The following is a 9231-nucleotide window of genomic DNA, read 5'->3' on the forward strand; positions in this document are numbered from 1 at the left end:
GAATTTTCCAGACAGTTGTGTAAGGGACATCCAGGTGTCTTGATACAGCAAGTGCACTGCAGAAACCAATGCTGTTATTCATAGCCTGCTCCACAATGGAGGTAACAACTTCAGTCACTTATTGGTTTGCAACCTGTCAAGTCTAACTCCCAAAGGTCCTGTTTTTTCAAAACAACTAATCATTAATTGCAATGTACATGGAGATAGTGAAACTCATTGACATTTGTTCGGGTGACAAAATTTGCAGAATGCAGCAACAGCATTGCAATTGTTTAGGTAGTATGGCTTCAAGAGCAAAGCACACTGGGGCAAGGTTAGTGCCTTTCAGTGGTGTTGATGCCCATTTCAGTTGAGTACGATGTAGTGTGGCTTTATGCAACCCATGCTACAAAATTCATATTAATTTGACCCTATGACTGCATTTTAATCACTCTATGAAAGTTTTAAGTGTGCATAGCACATCAGCGCTCATTTTAATTGGTCCAATACAATTAATTGTAACCGAATCTGTAGAGTGGGAGACAATGTGTAAAATATATTACAAAACAATAATGAAGGAGAATGCTATATTTAGTTGGTATATTTGAAATGCTCAAAGGTGTAAATATAACAGTAAATCTGGAAAGAAGAGGATGACAAGGCTTACCTCCTTCGACTACAATCATACAATCCACAAAAGCTCAGGCAGCAAATGGGATATTCAGTAGATCATCAACACTGTTTACCGTTGTAAATATGGGCAAACAGGTTTTAAATTATTTATAGAAAATTACTTGTCTATATCGGTGTCCTAAACACACGAGTTCACAATTCATGTGTAAAACAGATGAAACTCAGAAAATAAAAACAGCAATTCACGGCAAATGACAATGTTCAATTGGATTAGTTGATAAAATAACTAATTACAGGCACTGATTTCTGGGTGCTATTATCTCAACATCCACCCTGCCTCAACTTCTAGGTGGTTTAAAACTACTGAAATGCTAAGAAATTGACCCACTGCACCATCTGTACTACTGTTCAAGGGGCTTAAAGGTGTCGGTATTTGTGACCGCACACCTGAGCTATTAATATGATGCAATGTTTACATGTCGAAAAGTGTGCTCTTCATGAAGCATTAGTATATTGTGCTTAATTTTAGGAATCAAGTGAAACCAGGAAACATTAAGGGGAGTCTAACAGGAATAAATGCAAAAATATAATATCAGTGATATTACTATTCCATTGGTATTCACTGCATACCTAGCACAACCTGAATATATGGGATATATTCACCTGGTGCCATCACTATGGATGGCACAGTGATGGCAGAAAAAATCCTGTGTCTATCTTTTGAAACCCTCCTGATGGCTGGAGGGTTTCTTGTGATATCCAAATTTTATGCATTTGGTGTTTCCAAAATCTCTTTGTGATGAATTTTGGAACATTTTTCCTGAGATATCACTTCTGTATGATGCACAATGCATTCCTGCAAAGTTTTCTCAGATCATTTTGATCAATAGATGGTACTCCAAAAGGCCTTAAACAGGGATACTTTAATTTTGATCTCCCTGTATGTTAACTTACGTACCGACAATAAAATGTCAGTAGATTACTAAGGCATGACTGACCCTTCACAAAGCCATGCTGCCCGTCAGAGTATTATTATTATTATTATTAAGGGCTACGGCATGGAGTCCTTACTCATTGAGAGAGGCCCTAAACATCAAGCCAAGCAATAACATTTGCCTAGTACCTATCATACTTTGCTTTGAACTCATTCACAGTCATGGCACCCACAACAGGCTCCGGCAACCTATTCCACTCAATTATATTTGTATCATATTCTTATCCATCCATTCCTGAATTCTCTTTTTGACCAACTTTTTCCTGTACTTTTACCACCATTCCTGAGACATTGATTGGTCTATAATTTGCTGCCACAGTCTTAGATCCTCCTTTATATAAAGGGATTATTTTGCACTCCTTCCAATATCTTGGGACCTTGCCAGAGCTGAGACTTAAACAGTGTAGTCAAAGGCATCACCTGTTCCCCTACATGGGGAACAGGTGATGGGATATTGGATTGCATTCTAAAAATGCAAACCAATATCCCATCCAATCCAATCCAACATCTGTATTTGCATTCAGATTCTGCAATATCCTCAGTACCTTCACAATTCATCAACCTTCACCAACTCCTACACTACCCAAAAGGCAACCAGCTAATAAACGACCACTGGTACGGATTCCTAGTGTTTAGGCTTACGCCGATTCTCTAGCATTGTATACAGTTTAAGGAATTTAACAACATATTTATTAATAAATAAAATTATTTACTTATTATCCTGTATTTTGCTGAAGTCAAATCGGCATCATCAGAGATTGATACACTTGCATGCAAGCACACTTCAGTAATAAAGATGAAAAAACTGGAGAGATACAGGAAGTCCTACAATTATGCCACCTATTAGCTTGGGTTAGGTGTTCTGGCTGTTGGGTGTGTGTGTGGGGGGGGGGCTGATACCCATATTTGTTTAGGTTGGGATAGTTGGCAAGATCTGCAGCTGATTCTAGAAAAGTCTCTCGAACTTAAATTTGCTTTGATGGAGTAAGGTGGCTTTTTTTTTAATGGATTCTGTGTTGGGTATCCAAGGCATGGTCTGCCAATCCTGAATGGCCATACTGATGGAATCTTGGTGCTCTGATATACAGATATTGGCTGTCTTATGTTTATCCATAAGAAGAAAGGCTGCAGATGCAGGGTACCTGATAAACTCCAGGTATATCCAGAGGCCGTAGTTGGTCTTTGGGGTTGCAGATAAGGGCAGCTGGCTTTTTTTATTATTATTATTATTATTATTATTACTATTCAGGCCTCCAAGGAGTCAAAAGACTCATCGAGGGAGGTCCTTTCTAAGACATAAAGTCTGTCAAGACTCATCGAGGGGAAGTCCCCCCCTGAGAAACACAAAGTTTATCATACCACTCCTTAAACCCACTGACCGTTCTCGCTCCCACCACTCCATCAGGCAATGCATTCCACGGCTCAACCACCCTCCACACAAAGAAACCACTCCTTACCCTCTTGCTCACAGTTTCCTTTCGTAACTTCCAGGGATGGCCTCTTGTCATCACTCCTTCCCGCTGATCAACCAAGCGAAAGAACTCCCCAGTGTCAACCCTGTAACCACCTCTCAACAGTTTAAAAGTCTCAATCATATCACCTCTCCTTCTTCTATCCACCAAACTCTGCAGTCCACATTCTCTAAGCCGATCCTCATAACTATCCTTGTACAGCCCTGAAACCATCTTTGTCATCCGTCTTTGTATCCTTTCCACGGTTAATTTATCCCCTTCAAATCCTGGGGACCAAATCTGAGAACAATAGTCCAAGTGTGGTCTGATCAGAGACTTATACAACGGAATGATAACCCTCTTATCTCTGCAGGTCAGTGTCCTTCTCATAATAGCAGCAATCCTCTGCTTTTGTGTGGTTTATGTGGCAAATTCAAGTTCTAGAGAGTTTTCCTCAAATCAGCCCCAGCTCTCACCAACTATCCCAATTTAAACAAATATGGTTGCATCAGACCCCCCCCCTCATATGGGAAACCCTCATCAGCAGACAGTCAGTCAGTCCAACAACTAAGACCTAACTGAAGCCTTAATAGGCAGAGTTTTGCCTTTGAAGTGTGCCTGTGTGCACGTATCTAATACAAGTATATTAATCCCTGATGATGCTGATTTTACTTTGGCAAAATATAGGATAAGTAAATAATTTTATTTATTAATAAATACATTGTTAATTTCCTAAAACTATATACAAAGTATGGATTCCGTCGCTGCCAATCAACAGGAGATCTATTTACATATATCTCCCATCTCTGGACAAATGTCATGGAGAAGTATGGTAAATCTCGAGTAGCTGCACTTAATATCTCCAAAGCTTTTGACAGGATCTGGAACAAAGGCTTACTAAGCAAACTCCCATCATTTGGCCTGTGTCAGGACTTCTGCAGTTAGATTGTCAGCTTTCTGTCTGTGCATGCACTATGTGTGATGGTGCCTTATCGTGTCATCATTAAACTAATGTCAGGGTTCCACTAGGTTCTGTTCTTTCACCAACCCTCTTCCTCCTATATCAATAACCTACTTCAGTTAACCTCCAACCCAATATGCAGTTTTACAGATGACCGCACATTACATTCCTCCCTTTCATTTGATAAGCCTTACTCTACACAACTCATCTCAACCTACAGGACATCAACCACCACTGCCTTCAATTCTGATCTCTAAGCCATCCTCCAATGGGGTTCAGATAACCTTGTCAATTTCAATGCTAATAAAATGCAGTTCAGTCTAATTTCTCACAAAAAGAACCATTTTCTCCCATTATTATTTCTGACAACACTCAAATTTCCAGACAAGATGAGATTTCTTTTAATGGAATCATCCTGACATCAAGCCTTTCCTGTCATAAACACATCACAACCATTGCATCTTCAGCTTCTAAAAAACTAGTTCTCTTTCGCTCAAGATGTTACTTCACCTCTAAACAGCTGTTAACCTTATACAAATCACAAATTCACCTAATTATTTAATACTGCTCTCATATTTGGAGTGGAGGTCCCTAAGAGCTCCCACAAAATGCTAGATTCAATACTGAGGATGTCAATTAGATTGATTAATAACTCATCTCTTACCACTTTTCAGAGACATTTGGTTTCTGCAATATGTATATTCTATAAATATTTCCATGGCAAATATTCATCTAAAATAGTATCAATTATTCTCCTACTCACTACTAAGTCCGCTGAAACATGTGCAGCTGCCACCCAACATCTCTTCACAGCACACCTTGAAACTCACAGAACAAGTTTCTTTTTTTCCCCTTCCCCATCCCTACCACTGCTATATCGTGGAACAGTCTTCCTCCTGATGTGTTTCCCAAGGAATACAATATACAGGTTTTTAAATCAAATGTAAACAAGTTATTCCTTTCCCTACCCACAATCCATACATAGTACTAAAGGTTGATTAACTAACCTCTCATGTATGGGCTCAACATAAAAACCTCTGTTCTCACAGTCCCTATCACTTCTGCCACAATATCTTCAATCTGATGATTTATCATTACAAAATGGTCACTCAGTAGCTCAACAATTTTGCCTGCCTCTGTTACCTCTCTACCCTCATTAAAGTTATCCTTCCATAGTCATTCTTCCTAATACCACATTAAAAAAAAAAAAAAATCGTGAGATTTCCTTTCACCTGCTCAGCTAACTTCTCATAATCTGATTTTTCCTTCCTTATCATGCTGGTCACCTTTCCTGCCTTTTCATGAGTTAGCTAGTCACCTTATATACCATCCACAACATCGTTTTTTGCAGCTCTTGCTTAATATTTCTGATCCATCTAACTCATACCTGATTTACCCTACTGACTATAGGTTATACAGTATGATATTGTTCCCTCCAAATGCCCCATGCACTGTGAACATCATTCCCTTGCAGAACTACCTCCTAAGTGAAATTCAATTTATGAGTTGCATTACTTGTCTGAAGCTGTCCTATATTATTTATTTTCTTCTGGGTGTTGATGTTTTATTATTTTGTTTCTTCTGTGAGATAAGATGCCTCTAAACATGCCACATGCAATAAAATTTCAAATGTTTAAATAACACCCTTAGTCAATCCAGCGAATTCACATCATGGTATTTGGAGGTAATATTATTCTGATGCTATCATAGAAGACTTCACTGGATAGGATGCCCTCAAACATTAGCAGTATTTAGCATGTACTAGTTCTTTTAGTTATTTGTGATGCAATATCTGATGAGGAAAAGGAATAAGCAAGATATTATGTAGTCCTTAAAGAGATTGGTTGTTACCTCAAACTATCAAGTTAAAAGGTCAAACTACAGAAAGATTAAACTTACTATATACCTTTCAGCCCATGAGTTCTCCAAGTGAAACCTATCAGCTAAAGATGTCATCACTCTTTTACATTGCTTCCAAGATGTATAAATTTGTCTTCTGTTGCATTGAATCTCAGTGCTGACTTTCCCTCACTGGATATACAGGCACTTATCTGCATCTTCCAAAAGCTGCAGATAAGTCTAAACTGAACATATTTTAACATATACTTCTTCGCTTATTATCTTACATCACAATATTAGCAGTCTTTGCTTCTCTTATCATGTGCTAGTTATCATATTTCATAAGCTGTGATTGGCTTTACATCTCTGGATTCACAAAAGATCTGTTGTCAAAAAAAAAAAAAAAACCACACAGATCTTCTGACAACACCTGAGATTTATTATTATTATTTTTTTAATGAGATTGTGATAAAATTAAATGGAGAGCATCATCATGTTCTCCATTTAATCTGATCACAGTTCCAATTCAAATTCTGATGCAGTTGTCTTTATTCTGTCAGTACCATTGAGACCAGCATGGAACTTCAAGCAGATGTTATGCAGTTACCTTTTTTTCAACCTTTTTCTAAATGTCTTGCTTTTTATCACTTCTTGTTGATTGTGGTGCTGGCTGGTGATGTTGACAAATAATTTTAGTGGTATTAGTGCCAGCCACCAGAATCTACTGGCTAATGCTGAATACATATGCAACAAACAACATTATACCAAAATGATGACTGATGGGAGTTTGGTTACTATTGTCATGTACAATGAATTTTTGTTGTAGCAAAGACTTACTTTATATAACTAAAGCTTAATATTTCAAATGCTATAATAGGAAATTTGTTAAGTGAACATCAGTAAGAGATGTTCATTTCTAAAAATCAATCATTCTGTTTACTGACCTTTTTAGTTATCTTACATTTGTTACTTTAGAACTGTTTGCTAATGTTCAATTGCCTTTATGTGTTCCTGTACTGAAGATGTCTATGATATGTAGGCAAAATTTCCATGCTAATAAAATATATTATGTGAATTTTTATCCAGTATTATAATTATTTAAATATCTCTTACTGATGTACTAGATGATGGTGTATGAAATACAAGAGTTAGTGTACTTCCCAATTTTATAATAATTCTGACTGTTGAATTATTCTCTTCTTCTCTTCCGCTCATGGCGGGTTGAATTCTTCAAAGACAATTTTTTGCCATTTCTTTCTGTCTGCTGTCTTTTTATGAAGTTTTATTATGGAATTTAAATGGCTGTTTTCTTTAATGTTGTCAATCCATTTCTTTCTTAGTCTTCCTCTGCTGGGCTGTCCTTCAATTCTACCATTTAATAGTATGTTTGTTAGTCTTTCTGGGTTAATTCTAGAAGCATATCCAAACCAGCTTAGTTGGCTCTTTTTTAGTGCTGTAATTATTGTGTCATTAAAGTTAAGTTCTTCTCTGACTTTTTCATTTGTTTTTCTTACTGTCCAGTTTGTTCTATTGATTTTTCTTAGGCATTTCATTTCAAAAGCATCAAGTTTATCCATTTCTTTTTTTCTTAAGATCCAGCATTCTGGGCCATAGAGTACTGTGGGAATTATCATTGTTTTATATATATATATATATATATATATATATATATATATCTTTCCTTCATCTACTACTTCTTTTAGGTATAGGTTGAATAAATATGGTGACAATGGGCAGTCTTGCATAACTCCTTGTAATTCACTATTATTTGAATTATTTACTTCAATAAAATTAAATTTAATATTTAATAATTATTTACTTTAATAAATTAAATCAATGAATTAAATTATTAATAAATAATTAATATTTTATTAAATTTATTAATAAATTAATTTAATATTAACAAATAAAATTAATAACTAGTTAGATAGATGAGATTATTCTTCACTAATGCCCTAGCAAAATAAAATAGCTCTAATCATTATCATTACAAAAGGGTACTATTGTAATGCTACAAATAATTAATGCAGAACTAATGTTTCGTTGTTGCTGTTACCCGATTGCGAACGAACACAGGAATTTAGATAAGGCTTTGCATCCTAAACTCGACAGTTGAATATTCTCAAAAATGCTCTGTGCAGGATCATTTTGTTCAACTCGATTCCAGTGCCTATAAGAAAAATAACCCAATCTTCTAAAGTTCAATCAGCCGTTTACAACTACAAAATATTTGAAGTATTATTCAAATATTTTCAAAACAATACTAGTCATTCAAATGACTAGTATTATTTAGGGAAGGAAATAAAAAAAATTCTTAAAGTATTGAAACCGAGAAGTATTAATTAATTTAAACATAAATACTAAAGTTAATTATACTGAATTATTATATAAACTATATATTATATTATATTATTTATATCACATTTATGCAATTACACGAATTTTCACATAAATCCCGATTATTATAAGGAACTCAGAAAAAGGAAATACCGACATCAAATTGTGCGAACTAAAATAATCGGTCATCGAGGACGAGTAAATAAAAAAAAAATAAATAATAAGCAGGAAATTCAAAATGTACAGACCCACCTATGCCTTGAATTACAGCTGAGAATTTTCGTGGAACACTCCCAACCGGTTGAAGATAACATGCATAAAGTATCCAGCGTCTTTCCCTACTTCCTTCTATTCACCATCGCATCGTCACTAGTAAAATCATTAACACATTTATGGATTGCTTTCGGCACCACCTACCTTTTTCTGTTATTTTCAGTATCTAAAATTATACATTAAGCTTGTATCACCAGACCTTCGTTGGTACCTTGGAAATCAACACGACGTTATGCAACTATTAATGAAATGTCTGTGTATTAATATAAAATCTACTTATTATTTTTTTATACGTAGTATCCGAACATGTCTTTTGCTTCGACTGGAGTATTCATTGACATTACTGAAAAGTAAACACAAAGGATATCTTACAGAAGCTACAGACATCAAAGAACGATGGAAAGAGTATACAGAAGTCCTTTACAGAAAGGACTCCAAAATTACTGAGAAATTTGTAGAGCAGGATTATACACAGGAGCCAGCACCAATGGAGAGTGAAGTGAGGTGAGCACTGCAACAGCTATCCAGTAAGAAAGCACCAGGCGGAGATGGAATACCTAATGAGCTGCTCAAAGCCCTGGGAGAAAAGGCATTTAAAATTTTAACAGCTCTATGTCAGCGAATTAGAATAACAAATACATGACCTAGGAAATGGAAAAAATCAGTTTATATACCTTTATTGAAGAAAGGCGATACAAGAGAGTGCAAAAATTGCAGAACTATAGCACTGATTTCTCATGCAAGTAAAGTCTTACTTAAGATCA

General features: G+C 35.9%; 1 protein-coding gene across 3 annotated transcripts in view; it reads right to left on the reverse strand.

Moving 5' to 3' along the window:
* Pex19 (peroxisomal biogenesis factor 19) overlaps positions 1-8589 on the reverse strand; it is a 31818-nt gene extending 23229 nt beyond the window's left edge. Inside the window, exons 1-2 of one of the 3 annotated variants that reach the window (XM_090410135.1) lie at positions 8447-8553; positions 7914-8027 (exon numbers count right to left, since the gene is read on the reverse strand). The gene's annotated coding sequence lies outside the window, so the exon portion shown is untranslated. Of the gene's footprint in view, positions 1-7913; positions 8028-8442 lie in introns of all 3 variants that reach the window. The other 2 variants (XM_090410134.1, XM_090410133.1) reach the window with 2 other exon arrangements.
* Between the last annotated feature and the right edge of the window lie 642 nt (positions 8590-9231).

Source organism: Typopeltis vanoorti, chromosome 20 (genome assembly GCF_054136105.1).
Source record: "Typopeltis vanoorti isolate ZY-2024b chromosome 20, IOZ_Tvanoo_1.0, whole genome shotgun sequence".
In the NCBI taxonomy this organism is placed as follows: domain Eukaryota; kingdom Metazoa; phylum Arthropoda; class Arachnida; order Uropygi; family Thelyphonidae; genus Typopeltis; species Typopeltis vanoorti.